Source organism: Halichoerus grypus, chromosome 15, assembly GCF_964656455.1.
Source record: "Halichoerus grypus chromosome 15, mHalGry1.hap1.1, whole genome shotgun sequence".
NCBI classification, from domain to species: domain Eukaryota; kingdom Metazoa; phylum Chordata; class Mammalia; order Carnivora; family Phocidae; genus Halichoerus; species Halichoerus grypus.
This window is the reverse complement of record NC_135726.1, coordinates 24,504,639-24,525,246: the sequence shown is the minus strand read 5'-3', so window position 1 is coordinate 24,525,246 and position 20,608 is coordinate 24,504,639. Positions and strand designations below refer to the sequence as shown.

Genomic DNA, 20,608 nt, shown 5'->3' with positions numbered 1-20,608 from the left:
GGGTTTCATTCTGAATTTTGTGGGGCACAAATATTCAATCCCTAAAAATCGCATTGACTCTAGGGGAAGCCAAGTGAAGTGTACATAAAAACTCTTTGTAAATGATTTCAGCTCCTCTCCGAATGTAAAATTATCTCAAAGTAACATTTTTTTTAAAGTTAAATATTTGTAGGGGATATGTAAAGATTCCATTTATATGATTTTCAAGAATAGGCAAGTCTAATCTTTGGTGACAGAAATCAGAACAGTGATTTCTTTGAGGAGGGGACACTGACAGGAATGAAGCACAAGGGAACTTTCTGGGATCGTGGATGGTTACATGGATAAAATGAGTAGACACAGTTTCTAAAACCTGTAGAACTGCACAATTAGGATTGCATGTGTATGTGCGTACTTTCTTTTTTCTTTTCTTACATATATTATTATTCTTCACTATAGATAGTAGATTTCAGAATTAGTTAACACTAGCTGCTGAACAGCCTCAAAATACATAAAGATTCAAAAATAAAGGAAGCTTATTTCTGCTTGTGTACAAGTCTGACTATTCCTTGTCTCTGGGGACTCTGTTCCAAGGAGTGATATGGCGGGTGGGGGCAGGCCTTTTCCATGCTGTGTCTCTTCCACCCTCTGGGACATTATAGTTGTTTGCTTCCATGTAAGACAGGTTGTTAAAAAAAAAAAAAAGCTTGGAGGAAACACCTCTTCTTTAAGAAAGCCTTGGCTGGAAATGGCACTCATAAATTCTGTTCATCTTGGGGCGCCTGGGTGGCTCACTTGGTTAAGCATCTGCCTTCGGCTCAGGTCATGATCTCAGGGTCCTGGGATCAAGAACCACATCAGGCTCTCCACTCAGCAGGGAGTCTGCTTGTCCCTCTTCCCCTGCTTGTGCTCTCTCTCTCTCAAACAAATAAAATCTTAAATATGTTCATCTTCTTTTCACATTCAGAAGTTTTATGGACTCATCTAGATGTAAGAGAAGCTAGAAAATGTAGTAACTTGTTTAACAATCACTTTTAAATAACAACTCTCTTCTGTGGAGGGGGGAACATGAAATTCGTTGAATATCTTAAAATCTCTAACACAATAAGGCATTGCTCCCAATTTTTCTCCTTAATATTATGTGTTTTTTCATGTCAATAACAGTTCTATTTTTGAAAGAAATTGTTTTTTTTCTAATTTTCCACCCTTGCACTAAACCCTATTTATTTCAATTTCCCTTGTTTTGCATATTTCTCTTTCCTTTGTATTTTAATTTGAAATGGTATGTAAATTGTTTTATTCTGTTACCATTAACATACTGAGAAATAATATTTCTCCAACTCTAATTTTCCTTAAAAATTAAGGCCAGTAAATGTGGTATTAGTAGAATAAATCCTAATTTTTGAAGGCTCTTGATACCCAGAAAGATTATGCTTATTTTTTCAGCAAATAATATTTTCGAATAGACCTCATCTTTGCTAGCATTTGATATTACCACTGTCAGTTTGATGTATAGGATATAATTATATGTCACTGATTTATGTAAGCATCTATAAAATCATTGAGTCAAGGTAGCTACATTTCTCTTCCTCCTTCTTCTCTTTTTCTACCTCCATCTTTCCTTCTATTGTTGTTTGAGAATCAGTAAATACTTCACAAAACAAGACACAAAGTTCTCTAAGGGGTGGGGGTGGGGGACAGAATAACCTGTATGCATTTATCTGTGGGTATATTTGATTTGTATTTGACTTTTGAATTTAAAATTTATGTTAAAAGAAATGCAGTCAGGTTGGCCTTTGGCTTAAATCTTGAACAAGACTTATGCTTCAAAGTTTTACCCTTTAAGTACAAGGACAATTTTGTGTCAGAAATCTCTTTCTATGACCAAGGACAAAATTTTCTTTTTTTCATGAAAGCATCAATTTTTATGCACGAAAACCCCTGCGGTAAAAATTAGCCACACCTCATGGCTGATCAAGGTTTACCCTACTATAATTTATTTTCTGGGAGCCATGAATATGTTTTTGAAATTTCTCCTGCATTTATATCCCAGCTATCCTTTTAGAGGAAATGAAGAAGTACTTTCTACTATATCACCTGCCCCTGCGTCCCCCAGTAACATTCTTAAGAAAGAATGTTTCTTACTCTTATGTAGAAAATGTAGATGTCCTTTTTCATATAAACTTTAGCTCCATAGCTAAACTAGCCAAGAAGGATGGGAAAAAGAGGCTTTCTATTTTTTTTTTCTCCAAACACACCAGGTTTATTCCTACTGTTGGATCTTTGCACTTACGGTCTGGTCTGTTCTCCCTCAAAAACTTCTAATCCCCCCATACCCCAATTTAGCTTAGCTGTCTTCTTCTTACCATTAGGGATTCAGTTAAAACCAATTTAAATTAACTCTATGCCTCCCCTTTCTGCACAGTGCACCATCTTATTTTCTTCATAAGATTTATCGCTGGCTGACACTATCTTAATAGTTATCTTAATAGTTTAAGCCCTACCAGGACAGAAATTTTTGTCTATTTTGTTCCTTGGTGTTAACTCTAGTTCCTGGAATAGAGCCTAATAATAAATGGATGCTGAGGGATTGGTGGGGATTTATTAAATAAATTAATAGATGACTAGAGTCTATAGGATGGTTTACTTTGAGGTATTTCATTAAAATATATTCTACCGTTTATGTATTGTTTTAAAAATTACAAAACTCATTCACATGCACTGCTCTTTAGGAAATAGAGAATCATCAGGAATATTGAATGAAGATTTCAAGGAGTTGCTACATGAGACTGTGTATCTTCTCAGATCCTCTCAGTTCCCTCTGCCCACCACTCCCAACTCCCCTCTGTATGTGCATGCATGTACAACCAACACACACACACACTCATGCACAAATACACATATGATCTACCTGTGAACATTACCATTTATCCCACCATTCAGCTTATTTATTGATACCACCGGCTGTTTCGGCAGCCCCAGTAGGAGGGCCAGATGTTAGGATGACCACGATTGTACTTTTCCAGAGTGGGAGCTGTGAAGGCTCTAGTTCCCAGATCCCAATTTTCCAGTTGGGACCTCTGAAGGCAATAGATATACCCTCCACTCTCAGATTCAGATGAGGAGCTGAAATGTGATTCGGGAAATGGATTTCCTAGAGGCAGCCCTGGAGGGGTCAGGTTACCAACCCCGAAAGTTTGGGAATGTTAATTCGCTGAGGGGCAAACCAAACCGGGATCAGTGAGGTCCAGGAGCTAGCAAAGAGCTGGAAGACGAACTTTTTTTTCCTCCTTTTCCTAATAGGCTCTTCTGAGTCACAGTGATTCCACACACAGCTGAAGTTGTCCCGATGTAGTTAATTCAATAATGTACCACTTTGTATTTGCTTTCACCTCTTCCTTGACTGACTGCTTTTCTCCCTTATTCTTGCTGGCCTGAGGTTATAATACAAGCTCTTTTTTACCTGAAGCTTTGCCTCGGGCTCTTTTTTTCTAAGAAATCTGGGCTAAGAAGCTGGTCCCTGACTTTTCAAAGCATTTGAAATGGTATATATTTTTTTCTTCCAACCCATGTTACAGTACACTTTAATGAACAGATCAGATTGACTTAATTTCTCATTGAATCAGAAGAGAATATGTTAAGCCAAACTGAAGCCCAATTACCAGGTTCTTCTGTCTTCAACGATGCTCTAGTTACTTGGGAAGAGATTTTTAAAGAAAAATAAGCTGAGATCACTCCCCAGATCGGGAAAAAGCTTGTGTTACTGTGTTGCACATGTCTCTAAAACATGCTTTTTTCCAAAAATATTTTTATAATATTTAGTATTGATTAAGTATTGACTAAGAAGAGTGTTTAGGTTCAGGGGGACATGGTTTCAAATAGCAACAAGTCTACTTTCTCACAGTGTCATAGATGAGAAGTTGCTACAACTGTCTCATTCATATTTTAATGAAGAGGAAATAACCACCTAGCTTGACAGTTATGGTGATTAAATTGGATGATGTAAATAAAGCCTTTAGCCTAATTTCTAGCTCTATGCTAAGAGGAGGCCCATTTTGCCCATGTGGAAAGTTTGATTTTCTTAAAATTGCACCTCTCACAGAATATGAAGCTGTGCCTTTGCGTGCCATCACCTAGAATGCAGCTGAGTGTCTATACATTCATTACCAATGTGACAGAAAAACTGGGAATTTGGAAGGTATGTTACAAAAGGTTGGAGATCATGGAGCTGTTGATGTAGGAGATAGAGGGAGAGGGTTCGAAAGAATGGAGATTCTTTTTTTCTCTCCTAAACCTTTTGTAGAATCTTCCTCATGAAGAAGCTGATAGTGGTCATGGGGAAGAGGCCATGGGAGAATCTCTTGTATCAGCTTTTATATAATTCCCTCTTGTTTCATTGTGGTGGTAAAATCCTACCAAAAAAATAGAGAGAGAGAGAAGGAGGGAGAGAAGGAGGGAGAGGGAGAGAAGGAGAGCACACAGAGCTCTCTCCTCTTTATTAATAATATGAACAATTATTTATTATTTTTATTTTAAGGCTCTTGTGATTCAAAGAAGTTAATGGAAATCTAAAGTTTTTTCAAGGTATCAATCTTTACCAATAAGGCAAGAAATACTTCATTTTAGAAATTAGAATGCTGGGGCACCTGGGTGGCTCAGTCAATTGAATGTCTGGCTCTTGATTTTGGCTCAGGTCATGATCTCAGGGTTGTGCCATTAAGCCCTGGGTCAGGCTCTGCACTCAGTGGGGAGTCTGCTTGAGGATTCTCTCCCTCCCTCTCCCCTGCTCATTTCTCCCTCTTTCTGTCTCTCAAATAAATAAATAAATCTTTAGAAATTAGGGTGCCCTTATAGCAATTTATCACTTCTTATTGTGCATAGGGATAAATGTTCCATCTGTCTTATTTTATTTCTCTCTTTGGTAGAAATAAAGGATGACTACCCAAATAAAAACACAGGACACTATATACTCCGAGCTTACTACGGCAAGAGAGTCAGCTGCCATCACTTGAGTTTGGCACAGATTCAAAAACAGACAGGGATGTTTGAGAGCTTTAGAGTGAGAAGCAGGGAGGACTTCAGATTTTCTTGATTAGACTTTGCTGGTGTGAGGAACCTGGAGGCGAACTAACTGGAAGGGAGGTCTATTATGGGATCGACTGAGGGAGTATATTTAGCTTTCTCTGGTTGGCCTGGTGTGGAAAACAGAGGCAAAAATTGGGAAGTTGGAATTTAGAACTAAGTCGCACCCATTCTGGGCTGGTTGTAAAATTGCAGTTTGGCCTCTGGAATTGTTGCGGCAGAGGGTGTTGGCTCAGAGTTCTTTTGTAGCATATGGTCTGGCCATTGTCTGTGCATTCAGTCTCTCAGTTGATTCACAGAAACTAGAAAGAGCTTCTTTCCATGATGGAGGACATTGGACCCATACTATGAATCATCTCTTCTTTTCTGTCTCTTTGTCCTTTTGTAACTTTGTAATTAAAAGAAACATCACACAAAGCTGTTGCCTTACACGTCTGGGAGAAGTTCCAGTCTTTTTTTTTTTTTTTTTTTTTTTCTTTTTCTTTTTTACTCTTTGGTCATTTTTGACTTTCCTTACCACATGTAGAAATAGGGACGCATAAGATAGTTAACCTTGGCAGTATCTCACCAATCTATTATCTTTTCATCGTTTAAATATTTAATGCTTGCTCCAACTGAGAGAAAGCCTAGAAATCTCTTTTTTTGTGGGGGGAGGAAGCAATTTCATCTCTTTTAAGAAAATGTGTCTTCCTTTCAAAAAGGCAGCTAAGCAAGGGGATAGTAATCATGGTCTGTGATGATAGAAAATAAAACGCATTTTTTTTTAAATCAGTTTTTACCATCACAGTTGTATTCCTGTCCCTCCTTCTTTTTCTCTGCAATGCAGACTTGATAACTGTGTCTGTTCATTGGGGTGGAAATTAACAAAAACCAACCTTTTGGCCTTCTTTATTCTGGTTTACATAGGCCTTTAACGAAGATTAAAAAATGATTTCTCTAGTTGTTCTAGCCTATATCACTAGTGTTCTTCCTCGGGCTGTGGGGACAAAATGTCAACCAGTAATAAAGTTTTGCTCTGCCTTGCTTCATCCTTTGTGTATACATCTCCCTAGAAGAATTCAAGAGAGGGAATACTGGCCAAATGCCATCTCAATTTCATCTCATTTTATTATTTCCCAAAGAACAAACTAGATAACATTTCAACTTCCAGTAAGAAAGCTAATTTATGCAGATTCAAAACAGAATGCAAATGACCCAAGGCCAACAGATGAGAAAAAAGTTTGAAATCTGCTTTTGAAAGTTCTTTTCTTCTTTATATCTCCTTCCACCCATGTATTTGTTCGTATATACTATATGCTGGGCACTTTTCTATGGGCAGCAGATATAGCGGTGGGCAGGACAGTTCTGTTCTCTCTCTTACTTTTTAGAGGATGCTGGAAAACAAATTAACACTAACTTAATATAGTGATATGTTCTTAAAAGTAAAAAACAAAAAACTGTAGCATGGTTTGTCTAGTAAGAAAGGTCTCTCAGTGTAAGCTTACTCTCTTCTCTCTCCCATCCCCTGTTGCTCAGATAACAGTTATTCTCATGAAGTGGTATATGAGCAGGAATCTGAATGTACAAGGAGCCATCCTTTGGGAAGGGATATTACCAGCAGAGACAACAACATGAGCAAAAACCTAGGGTTTGACATGCTCAGAAAATAGGAAGAAGCCAGTGTGTCTGGAGGAGTGAGTTGGGTTGAGGGTGAAGCAAAGTACAAGAAGGCAGGCAAAATCCAAAACATTTAGGGTCTTGGATGGCTTGTTGATCTTTTTATTTTCGACATCTAAAGAAAAAAATAATTCAAAAATTTAAATATAAATAATAATAATAATTCAATCATGATGTGACCAAATGCTGTTTTTTCCTTACCATTTCCAGCCATGATTTCAGTTCCTGAAAAATCTCTTGTATTAGAAATTCCCAAATCATGAAAGAAGGAATTTAGGATTCTTATACTACATTCAGTATAAATGTAGTATCCTACAATTTCATGCAATAATAAAACTATTTTAGCATTTTCTCAGATGGTTATTTCCCACTATCTACATGTTTCTCAAACTTTGAACATCCCTGTTCTTTCTCCAAATTGATCAATAGATTCAACATAACTGTAAACAAAATCTCTGCGGGCACTACTGCAGAAATTCACAAGCTGATTTTAACATTTTTATGGAAGTGAAAAGAACAAAAGCTGGCCAAAACAACCTTGCAAAATTAAAGAACACACTTGAAGGACTACCTGATTTCAAGATACATTATAAAGCTAGAGTAATCAAGACAGTATGAGATTGGTATCATCATAAACAACTAGATCAGTTACACAGAGTTAGTAGTCCAAGCCATGATGCATACATACATGGAAAACTGTTTTTTGGCAGAGGTGCCAAGGCAATTAAATAGATAAAAAATAGCCTTTTCAACAGATAGTGTTGGAATAATTGGATATTCATATGCCAAAGAAAAATGAACTTCGATCCACATCTTTTAAACTCTAACCCCTAAATCTTTAAAATGTCTAGATAAAAACATAGAAAATCTCTGTGACCTTGAGTTAGGCAAAGATTTTTTTTTATTGAAATATAATTGACATACAATACTCTATTAGTTGCAGGTGTATATCATAATGATTCAATATTTTTATACATTACAAAATGATTTCTTGGATACATCAAAAGCATGTTCTTTATAAGGAAAAAAATGGATAAGTTGAACTTAATCAAAATTAGAAAAATTCTACTTTTCAAATAATACTGTGAAAGAGAATCAAAATATAAGCTATAGACTGAGGGAAATATTTTCAAATCATATACCTGATTATTTGTACTTGTGTGTCCAGACTATTTAAAGACATCTCAAAATCCAATAATGAAGAAAACAAAACAAATAATAAATGAGGAAAAGATTTGATGAGGCATTTCACCAAAGAAGATACAAAGAGGGAGCATAAACATACAAAGAGATGCTCAGTGTCATTGCTCATTAAGGAAATGCAAATAAAAACCACAATGAGGTATTACTACACACCTATTAGAATGGTTAAAATTAGAAATACTAACCATATCTGGTGTTAGTATGTGGAGAAGTGAAGAGTGAATATTGGGAGTATGTGGGGAAGAAACAGAACTCCTGTGTTATGTTGGCCAACTCTTTTCCTCTGTTGTCCCTTACAGTGTACATACACTGACATACAAACATAATGGCAGCCATTATTCGCTATCCTATATGCATGTATTATAAAAAATATATAATGTATTGGGTGCCTGGGTGGCTCAATTGGTTAAGCGTCTGCCTTCGGCTCAGGTCATGATCTTGGGTCCTGCAATCGAGCCCTGCTTTCGGCTCCCTGCACAGTGGGGAGTCTGCTTCTCCCTCGGACCCCTCCCCTCTGCTCATGATCTCTCTCTCTCTGATGCTCTCTCTCTCTCAAATAAATAAAATATTTAAAAATAAAATATGTATTATATTAATATTATGTATATTATAGATTAATATATACTATTATATAATATATATCATGTAAAATTAACTATATATTGTATTTATATTGTATCTTTTTATATATATATATATATCTTTTATATATTTTTTTTCTTTTTTAATCATTGGTAGCACTCTTCTTTCCTTTTTGTAAATCCAAGTTTCCACCATTTCTCTTTATGAAAAACTTAAAGATTTCTTAGAGTATCGGTCCATTGGGAACAAATTTTCATGCTTTTATTTGAATGAAATTATCTTATTTTGCATCTTTTTCTTTTCCATTGATATATAATGGACATTCAGTTAATATCACTCTTTTTTGTGTATAGTTCTATAAATAATAGAGATTTGTGTAACTACCACCACAATCAAGTTCTGGAATAGTTCCATTACTCCCACCCCCATCTTCTTAGGCTCTTTGTAATCATTTTAAAGGATATATTTTGCTAGATAACAATTTTAGATAAACAGGTACTCTTTTTTCCGCCCTTTCAGTTGTTTAAAGATGTCATCCCATTGTTTCCTGGTTTGTATAGTTTTTGAAAAAAGTCTTCTCTTTAGTCTTCCAGTCATTCCTCTGCACATGTGTGTCTTTCCTCCTCTGGTAGCTTTTGAGATTCTTCTTTCTGTTCATGGTTTTCAGAAATTTTATTAAAATGTGATATATCTTGGCATGTGTGCTTGCATGTTTATACTATTCAAGTTTGTTGATGTTTTTGGATCTGTGGGTTTACAGTTTTTCATCAAATTCGGAAAATTTTCAGCCACTGTATTTTCAAATATTTTTGATGTCTCCCTAGTCTCTCTGATTCCTCTAAGAGAACAATTCTATGTATGTTAGACTGTTTAATATATCATATGAGTCATAGATGCTCTTTTAATTCTTTTCAATCTTTTTTTTCTCCTTGTTTCATATTGGCTTGAGTCTATTGCTCTGTTTTCAAGTTCACTGATGTTTTTATTCTGCACTGTTTTATCTGCCAGTCCCATCCATCAGTATCTTAATTTCAGATATTGTTTTAATCTATAGTAGTTCAATTTTTTTAATATCTTCAGTTTCTCTCCTATCTTCATGTTTTTAGTTAAATTCTTGCTCATAAATGTAATAGCTAATTAACATCCTTGTCCATTATCATTACTTTCATTTCTGTGCCTTTTTCTATTGATTTTTTTTTCTTGGTTATGGGTTGCCTTTTTTCTGATTCTCAGCATGTATAAAATATTTTGATTAGAGGCTGAACTTTAAGAATCCTATGCTACTGTTTTGTCTGTTAATTTGGCAATTGAGTTATTGTGGAAAAATTTATGACCTTGACCCTGTTTTTAAGATTTTCTAGGGTGTATCTAGAGTAGACTTCATTCTAGGGATAATTAAGCCATATTTCTGAGACATAACTCTCTTGAGGTCTCCACCAAATGACCTGGCCAATCACCAGGGATGCTACTCTCTGGCTGGTTAGACTTTGGACAACTGCCTGCCTTATGTGAGCTTTGCTATGTTTTTTTTTAAATTTATAACTTACTGGTATTTTTGGCCACACCTTGTGGAATTTTGCTGTATGTACATACATGTATGTACAATGTACTGTATGTACATATAGCTAAGTATTCAGCAATGACTAAAGGGAACCCTTATGCGGATTTCTGGAGCTGTGTTTCTACACAGTTTTTTTTTCCACCCATAACTCTGCCCTACTATTTCAGTCACTTAAGCCTCCCTAAACCCTAGTCTCTCTTTGCTCAACTCAGTGAGACTGCTAGGCTCTTGTTTGCATTCTTGTCCCTCTCTGTGAATGCAATCTAGACATTGCATCCAGGCAAGAAGTTGGGAAAACTGTAGGATTCAACTCATTTTTCCTTTCTTTCAGGGATCACATTCTAGTGCTACCTATTGTCCAATATGTGAAACCAGTTGTTTGATATATTATATGCAGTTTTCTAGTTTTGTACAGTGGGAGACTAAGTTCAGTTGCTCTTCTTCATGTCCAGAATCAGTTAATGCAAATCCTATGTTCATGATCTTCTAATGGCTTAAAAGTGAAAACAGTAACACCACACACACACACACACACACACACAACTTGCCTTGGTCTGCAAGAACCTGCATGGTCTGGCTTTGGTGCTCTCTCCAACAGCATATTCCAACATTCAGTTCTTCCCTCCATTAGCTATGACCAGAATGCTATCCTTCATTGTTCTCTGAGCACAATGAACCTGGTGTAGGCTCTGAGAACTTGCACCTGAGGTATCCTCTACCTAGAATGTTTTTTTTCCAGATGCTTTCAGGGCTTACTTCCTCACTTTTGCAGTCTCTAGCTGAAGTTATTTGATCAGAGACCTTCTATTACTTCACTGCCTAAAATAGCCTACTCTCTTTTCACTGCCTTTCCCCTACCTTGCTCATATTTTTCTCATAACATTTTTTACCACTTGATAATATAACTCATTTATATTTTTCTGTCTCTCTCACTAGAATGTATGCTTGTTGAGGAAATAGAGTTTTTTATATTTGTTGTTGTATTCCCTGTGAGTATGTAGTAGTTCCATAATCATTTTTCCTTTAAAGAAATAATAAAATTTCTTGGATACATAACACCTGAAACTGTTCTTCCATCACTGTTTTGGGTATGTTACTTAAAGTATAAGAAGTAAATTAATCAAGACATCTTTCTTAGAACAGAAAGCTTCCTAAAATTTGTGTACCTAATTAATCTTTTTTTCTTTTGAGACCTCATATTTTTAACTTTTCTCTGACCTTTATAAACATAACTGTTGTTATTCCTCCTCCTAATGTTATGATGTGGATTATAACTAATGTTAACTGATAAGAATGTGTTCTGTTTTAAAAGTTGTTCTAGCAGATATTGCTTGTGCTAATTTCCAATTAGTCTCCTTTAACCTTTACCACTTTTTGAGCACTTCTTCAAAAACTACCCTTGGAGCCTCTGTGCACATACAGAGGTATAAGAAAAGCTCCACTAATGGTCAATGAGTGTTCAGTATGAAACTCAAGCTCTCTTGCTTCAGTTTGGTACAAACTCTGAGGTAAAGTTTACTTCCACAATTCCCCTGAAAGATTAGGCTAAAATCATCCTGAAATTTTACCTTTTTTTGGCTTTTTTCCTTCTGCGTCCACTCCCTCACCAGTTTCTTGTGACAGGAGATTTTTAGGAAAGTAGGGTTCATCTGAATCCTTATCTAGTCTGATAGGTATATTTGTCAGCGTAGACTAAAAGGGACCAGAAACAGACATTTCCAACCCTTGTGGTCTTATTTCTTCTAAATATAATTTATATTGGCGTATCCAATATGCAAACCACAAAGTGAATTCCTTTCCAGGAAGTTGATACTTATTGCAGAAATTGTGCATTTTCAAACATACTTATCAACTTTTTGAACTTTTATCAGTCTTTAAAGTTAGGTGCCTTCAGCTGTCAAGTTATTATAATCTCTATTTTTGATCAGTATAATTTTTAATTTTTGATCGGTGTCATAACTGAGTATGGCATATAGGATTCTGGGTAAAATTAATAATTAAACATTTTAAATTAAAGGATTTATAAAGTAACTTTACATGATCAAAGTGACAACTTGTTGACAGATAACTGTTACATGCCCTCCAATCTGATGAAATTATCTTTTTGAAGGAAAAGAGCTTATCACATCAGTTCATGTTTAATATATATGCATTCAGTATTTGATATTTTTAACATATGGCTCCAGAAAATATGAGCCGTATATTTCTCATAAATAAATAACAAAGATAATAAATGTATCTCTCAGGACAGGCTAGATTATGCTGTAGTAACAACTCTAAAAATCTCAGTGGATTAAAATAACAAAGGTTTATTTCTTGTTGATACATGAACAGTTACAGAGTAGCCAATAGATAGATTAGGTCTACCTCAGCCTCATTCAGAGACCCAGTATGAAGTAGATATGAAGTAGATTCAGTGTCTAGCTGTGCTATCATGCTTGCAAAGACTTGCACTCATATTTCATTGGACAATGTCAGTCACATGGCCACATTAACTTCAAGAGGTAGGGAAATGCAATTCTGCTCTTTCAATGAAAGGAAAATGGGAAGTATTTGGTGAACCATGCTCAGGGACTGCCACACTAAGAAATGGAATTTATCTGAATATATTGAGAAGTGCTCTTATCATTTCAGATAACTGAAAAATTCATTTAAGTTCTGATAGTCCTACTTAAAATGGGGTTTAAATGTATATTTCTAAAAAGAGATTTATTCATCTTATGAATTGAGTATAAAAATAGCACAGAAAATATTTTACCTTTTTAAAATAACTTGGGACTACACTTATTTATGTCAGTAATTTTGTCCTAAAACTGTATCACTTTAAACACTACATGAAAATGAGGTACATATTGCTTTAACAATTTTTCTAACTATGAAAAGGAAATTATTCTTTTGTTGAGGCCAAATCAACCAGTAAAATGATATGGAATAGAGAAAAAGAGAGAATTTATCTGTCTAGGGAAATCATGAATTGTTCTTAAAGGGTATGGATTTTGAGTTTAAACAGTCAGGATTACAATGGTGTTTTTCTGCCAGTGCTACATTTTTTGCTGTAACTTTTCATTTTTTAACTACTTTATTGAGGTGTGATTGACATACAGAAAGCTGTACATATTTAATGTATATAACTTGATGAGTTTGGAGACAGGTCTGTATCTGTGAAACCATTCCCACAATCTATACCAGCACTTCCAAAAGTCTCTTCCTGCCCTCTTTATTTTTTATTATTATGTTTTTATATGTGATAAGAACCTTTGAGATACAATCTCTTAGCAAATTTTTTAGGTATGTGATACATTATCGTGAACTATAGGCACTGTGCGGCCTAGTAGATCTCAGGGATTTATTCATCTAGCGTAACTGAAACTTAGTATCCTTTGACTAATACCTCTCCATTTCTCCCTCCCCGAACTACTGGAAACTACCAGTCTACTCTCTGCTTCTATGAGTTTGACTATTTTATATTCCTCTTTATAAGACTCATAGTCTTATAGTACGACTCCTTCTTTGTCTAGCTTATCTCACTTAGCATAATCTATGTTACTAGTGGAAGATTTGCTTCTTTTTAAGAATGAGTACATTCCCCCTCCGATTTCCCCCCCTTCATTCTTCCCCTCCTGCTACATTCTTCTTCTTCTTTTTTCTTAACATGTATTGCTAACCATGAGAGACGATGGACTCTGAAAAACAAACTGAGGGCTCTAGAGGGGAGGGGGGTGGGAGGATGGGTTAGCCTGGTGATGGGTATTGAGGAGGGCACGTTCTGCATGGAGCACTGGGTGTTATGCACAAACAATGAATCATGGAACACTATATCTAAAACTAATGATGTAATGTATGGGGATTAACATAACAATAAAAAAATTTAAAAAAAAGTGTAAAAAAAAAAAAAGAATGAGTACATTCCATTGTATGTATATATGACATTTTCTTTATCCATTCATCCATCAGTGAACATTCAGGTTGCTTCCATGTCTTGGCTGTTGTGAATAGCGTGGCAGTGAACAAGGGAGTGCAAATATCCCTTCAACATGCTTATTTCAGTTTCTTTGGGTATATACTTAGATGTGGAATTAATGGGTCATATGGTAGCTCTGTTTTTAATATTTTGAGGAACATCCCTACTATTGCACCAATGCCATTGCAACTTTAATGCTCCCTTAAAAAAATAACCGTTAAAACTCAGATACAGTGCTACATTCCTTTCTAAACTTTTTACTTATAATAATTTAGATTTACAGGGAAATGGCAGATAGTATAGAGTTCCCATGTTCCCCAAACCTAATTTCCCGTATTGTATATTAGTATGGTATATTTGTTACAAATGATGAAACAATATTAATGTATTATTATTAACTAAAGTTTGTATTTTATTAAGATTTCCTTAGTTTTTTCCTGAGAACCTTCTTCTCTTAACAGGATCCCACCCAGGATACTGTATTACATTTAGTTATCATGGCACTATAGCATTGTTTGAGCTGTGAAAGTTTCTCATACTTGCCTAGTTGTTGATGACCTTTACAGTTTTGATGAGTATTGATCAGGTATTTTACAGAATGACCCACAAATGGGACTTCACTTATGTTCTTCTCGTAATTAGACTGGAGTTAGGTTTTTGGGGAGGAAGACCACAGAAGTAAAGTGGCATTATCATTAAATCATATCAGTATCATCAAAAGGTATTAAATCATATCATCAAGTCATGATATATCATATCAACATGATTTATCACTCTTGATGTTGACCTTGATAACATTGGCTGAGATAATGTTTGTGAGGTGTCTTCACTCTAAGAAGTGAAAACAGATCTTTTCATTCCTTTCTCCCTGGAATGAAGTCATCATGTACAGTCACATAGGAGTGGGTAGGTATGCTTCCATCCTTGATTATTAATTTGGGATTCTTTTGCATGGGAGATTTGTCTCTTCTCCATTTATTTATTTTTGCTATTATTTATTCATGTCAGTAAATAAAGACTTATGTATATTCATTTTATATTTTGGGTTATAATCCATTACTACTTGATTTATTGTGTTGCTCAAATTGTCCCAGCTTGGGCCACTGGGAACTCTCAGTTGGCTTCTTCGTCCCTTTAACATAGACCTATTATTATGGAGAGTTTTGTTTTGTTTTGTTTTGGCATTTCCTTAGTGTCTGGCACTAAAAGATGGTTCAGATGCCTATATATCCGTCTCCATTCCTAGGATTAGTTATTTCTCCAAGGAACCTGTATTTTTTTAATTAAAAAATGGTATTAGTAACCAAGATCTTAACACAAGGTGAGCTCATTGCTACTGGAGGGTTGTTGCTTTTAGGACTTCTTTTTCTTTTTTTTCTTTGTAAGGGAGGGGCAGAGGGAGAGAGAATCTTAGCAGGCTCCACACCCAGCACAGAGCCCAGTGCAGGGCTCTGTCTCAGAACCCTGAGATCATGACCTGAGCAGAAATCAAGAGTCAGATGCTTTACCAACTGAGCCACCCAGGTGCCCCGCTTCTAGCACTTTTTAAGTGACTGAGCAAGGAAATATGTAAGCACACTAACCTGTACATATACACATACTTATAATATTTCTAATTGTAACCATTTGTATCTATATACAGATGTCACCAGCTAAACTGATGTCACCAACTCTAATCCATTATCCCATGGATCATTCTAGCCTTTCTTCTTGCTTATCTGTACCTGTCACTTCAATAGTGGCTGCCACTATCTGCAACGCTTACTTGTTTAATTCCGTGATACAGGTAGAGTGATGTGAATTTTTAACCCGGACTCCAATAGGAAACAACTTTACTGACTACAGTACCATTGCGTATATACAGTTTCTTTTTGCCTTTAGTCTTACAGGTTTCACTCACTTCCAAAGTTATTTAATTCAGCACCTTATTCCCCACATCTCCTATTTAAGTTGTTCCCATACATTAGTCAAACAGTAAGTTTTATTTTTGGTCACATGCTATATTATATTTTTAGAAACCCAACCTCTTAATTTTTTGGTATATTTTAAGGTTCACTCTATGTTCTATAATTGTATGCACTTGGGAAAATGTATAACTGTCATGTATCCACTATTACAATATCATACATAAACATCACCCTGTGCTTCACCTATTCTCCCCCCAACTCTGAATCTAGGCCAACAGCTGATCTGTTTATCATCTCTGTAATTCTGCTTTGCCAAAATGTTATGTAAGGTCATCTAGCATGCGCCTTTTTCAGGCTGACTTCTTTCACTTAGCAATATGCATTTAAAATTCATCCATGTCTTTGTGTGACTTGATAGCTCATCCCTTTTACCATTGAATAATATTCCATTGTATATAAGTATTCTTACCAGTTTATGGCTTCAGCAGTGTCTGCTCTGGTAAACAATCTCAGCTGTCTTTCCGGATGCATTCACTGTTGATATACAAGTATATCATTATATTTGATTAAGATTCTCTTAATCCTTCTGATTATATTTCCGACTGTATAAAGGATATCCAGAAATAAAACCCCAAATGAAAATAGTGAATAATTTGTAGGTACATTTTATTTAGAGTTATTGAGAACTGACTGTATTATTTTACTGTTGTCCAAGTCCTTTCAAAATATTGATTAGCTGTACTGTTGATAACATAAAATGCAGCTCTAAGATCAAATGCATGCTTTATGATTTCTTTGTTCTGTACCACCCAATTGTTTGTTAACTTGATTTGTTGCTATTTGATTCAATTGCTTAATAAAAAAATCCATGTCACCTACCGGAACCTGGAGTTCCCAGGATTCTTATGCTGACATAGAAATTACTAACAATTTTTACCAACAAGGGCAGCCATATGAAAATTTGTTAAAGATTCATCGAACTCAACTTGCACTTATCTCAATTGATCAATTACACTTACACCAGCAATTTTCACATTTGTTACAATACACACAGAAAAGAAAAATAGCTAAGGGTATAAATTAGTTCATATTTGCTCTAACTACAAACATGAAAGGGAGTACATTAAAGCTAATCATCCTTCTATTACCTTGTCATTGCCACATTTTTACTGATACATGATGTGAAATGTAAAACAGAGAGCTTTGGGAGCACGGTAATAATGGAGTGTGTGAACAATCAGCTTGTCTTCCTGCTTGCTTCAGCATCCTGTTATTTGGGCTATTTAAATCTGGTTTTAAACCGTAGGATTTTGGCCTTTATGAAGAAAAATAAATCTGAGCTTGAGAGTTAGTGAATAATGGAACTTATAAAGTGTTAATATTTTCAAACATTGTATTTTATAAGGATCAGAAATTCACCACCTCAACTGTATAAAACATTAGCTATTTAAGAGATTACATACGTATCTCAAAAATTAGAAATGAAATAGCAACATCTAGTAAAAATTATTAGCAGAAACCAATTTAACTGAAAATATGTGTATTAGTATTCAAACTTCTTGAAAACATAATATTCTTAGGATCACTTTTTGCCAGTAAGTGGAAGCAAGATGAGATTTGTAATAGATGAGATCAAGTAGATAACCAGCAGCCAGACCCTAATAGGACATTGCAAATAGATAGACTTTCATTCTGAATAAAATGGGGAGACATTGGAGGATTCTGAATAAAGCCGCTGTACTTTTCTGTGGGACACTTTGGTTGCTGTTTTGAGAATGGAGTATAGGGGAAGGGATAGGAAGTGGTACGTCAGTTAGAAGCTATTGCTGTTTAATCAAGATGAGAGATGATGGTGGCTCTGACCAAGGAAGTAGTGGTTGAAATGGTGAGGATCAGAATCTGGATATGAGACTGAGATATATAGATAGGTATATAGATATATGTATATTTGGTTGTGGAATCAAATTCAGACTCCATAAGGACATATCTTCATTCTGAAGAAGAATGTTCAGGCAGTGACCATATATGTCTCATTAAATATTTATGTGTAACTTTTCAGCATTCTAGGAATCCCATTTGTTTCTTACTTATGGGTGGAAAAGTAAGTGTCATTTGACAAAAATGTAAGGTAAATATAAAAATAAATACAAAGAAAAAAAGCCATGCAATGATATTCTAACGAGACTATTCTTTTTGAAGGCTCTGTGCCATGAACCCACTCTTTGTTAGAGAAGCAAGTTTTAGAATATGTCTAAAGTTTTGGAATAGGTATGTCCCGTTCAGGACATAGCAGTGCCAAACAATCTTTTAGTATATTCAAAAGAATTGAAAGATGACTTAAAAGAAAGATGGCTTTCTCAACAGGAGATTTTATTTTCATTCATATTATGCTGTCCTACCACCTAAAATCATTTTATGGGCCACATGTGAGATGAATTCTGGTCTATGTGAGTGACTGCCCACAGTATCAGTGGGCAAGTATATGTGGCCCCAGAGTTCTTCATGTGTTTTCCTCTATGTATTCTGCATAGAATTTATCAATGATTTGTGTTAGGATTTCTTTCAGTTCCTTCCCTGGCCTTTTATCAGTCAACTTGTCCTTTGCTTCAGCCTTAGTCATGCTGTATTTGCAGTCTCCTCAGTGGTCTCTAAAAAATTCACTTACTGGGGCACCTGGGTGGCTCAGTCGTTAAGCGTCTGCCTTCAGCTCAGGTCATGATCCCGGGGTCCTGGGATCGAGCCCCGCATCGGGCTCCCTGCTCAGCGGGAAGCCTGCTTCTCCCTCTCCCACTCCCCCTGCTGTGTTCCCTCTCTCACTGTCTCTTTCTCTGTCAAATAAATAAATAAAATCTTTTTTAAAAATCCACTTATTATTTGCTCCTGTATCGTAACCATTTACAGTGAGAAATTAGTCTTAACATTTTTAGTCGACAAAAATCTTGATTTTTTTTATGATAGAATATATTTCATAAGAGGTTATACATTTTTGGTAACTAGTAATCAAATGTAAAATTATGCTTTTTAAAAACCTATTTCCTAACATTTTTTTTTTGTTTTACAAACTGAACTTGAAAAACGGGGTCAATCATGGTTTCCCTCATCTAAGTTTACATATTTCCTATCCCAAAGGCAAATAATGAATTGATTTAGTGAGAACTGACAAACAGAATCTTGAGGTTTTTCTTAACTACAAAAATGTTAGGCTCAAAAGTATATGAAATAAAAATATGGACTCAAAATAAGAAATCTGATACAAGCATTTGTTACTTATTATATTTTGCATTGGGTAATTCAGTTTTTATTAAGTAACCATTTCCCTTCAATTAAGTATTGTTTGCATGTATGAGTATCAGAATCACTTCTTATTGCCTCACATCACTTTGTTCACCATTCAGTAAGACTACCCATCATACTAAAATATATTTTCCTGCTGACGTTTGAATCCAGAAATTGAAATAGATGACTGAAAGATTAAAAATGACTGGAACTATCTCATTAAAAAATGCCAGAATGTTTTAAAATGTTCGTATATTTTTCTCTAAACTAAAAAATCCTTGGGGAGAAATAGTGTCTTACTATTCTGTACCCAGTGCTTAATGCAATGCCTAGTACAAAGTAAATCCCAAATCAGAATTTATTCTCTGTAGTGAACAGTTGTTCATTTAATTGAATGAATACTTAAATAATAGTTGGTGTGTATACACAAAATAATTTAAAGAAATATTGATTTTCCTCCTGACCACATCCAGACTTGTATTACTTTGGGTAAAAAAAAAACCAAAAAAACAAAAAAACTTTGCCTCACATTCATGGTGAATTGAGTTTGCAAAAAAGATAGATCTCTCTTAATTAGCCAAAAAATAAAAATAAAAATAAAAAGAGCCATTTCCCCAGCCATGTGAAATACCATGCATCTTTCATGTTTTCAGAGATAAATGTATTTATTCTAATTACTTCTATACATGAAACTGACAAAACTATAGCCATTTTATCATATGTCATGGTTTTGTGGGTTAGGAATTCAGGCAGGGTTCAGCTGGGTGATTTTTCTATCCTCTGTGGTGTTGTCACACATCTTTCAGTGGGTATTATGATGGCACATGGTCTGAAGGGCCCAAGACAATGAAATTCACAGGTCTGATGCCTTGACAGGGATGGCTCATGTCTCCATCAGGGTAATCTCAGGGTCATCAGACCTCCCATATGGTAGCTTAAGACTTCAAGCATGAGTTTTCCAACAACCAAGCCAAAAGCTGCATAACCTTTGATGCCTTAGCCTCAGAAGTCACTCTGCCACTTCTGCCTTATTTTAATAGTCAAACAGTTACAAGCCTGCCCAGATTCAAAGGGAGGGGACTTACTCTACCTCTCATTGAGAGCAGTGTCAAAGAATTTGCAATGATGTTTTAAAACTGGTGGTTTATCTCTAACATTAGGTAGATCTTCTGAAGTATAATTACCATATTAAACACTCTGATTGCATCAAAATGTTACATATCTGTAAACATAAAATAACATTAGCCAAATTTTGCATCAAGGTATCAAATGTCTTTTATTTTAAAACTGTGCAACCTGAAGTCACATGCTTCTGAATCCTTCCTAGAATACCTGAATTCAAGGTAGAGGATAACGCCAGTCTATACAAAAAAAAAAAGAGTCATGAGAAACCACATTGTG

General features: G+C 35.4%; 1 long non-coding RNA gene across 1 annotated transcript in view; it reads left to right on the top strand.

Annotated features, from left to right (window-relative positions):
• LOC144380248 (uncharacterized) overlaps positions 1 to 15,975 on the top strand; it is an 882,993-nt gene extending 867,018 nt beyond the window's left edge. Inside the window, exon 5 of the long non-coding RNA XR_013444222.1 lies at positions 15,667 to 15,975. This is a non-coding gene — a long non-coding RNA (uncharacterized LOC144380248). The remainder of the gene's footprint in view (positions 1 to 15,666) is intronic.
• Positions 15,976 to 20,608: the final 4,633 nt, after the last annotated feature.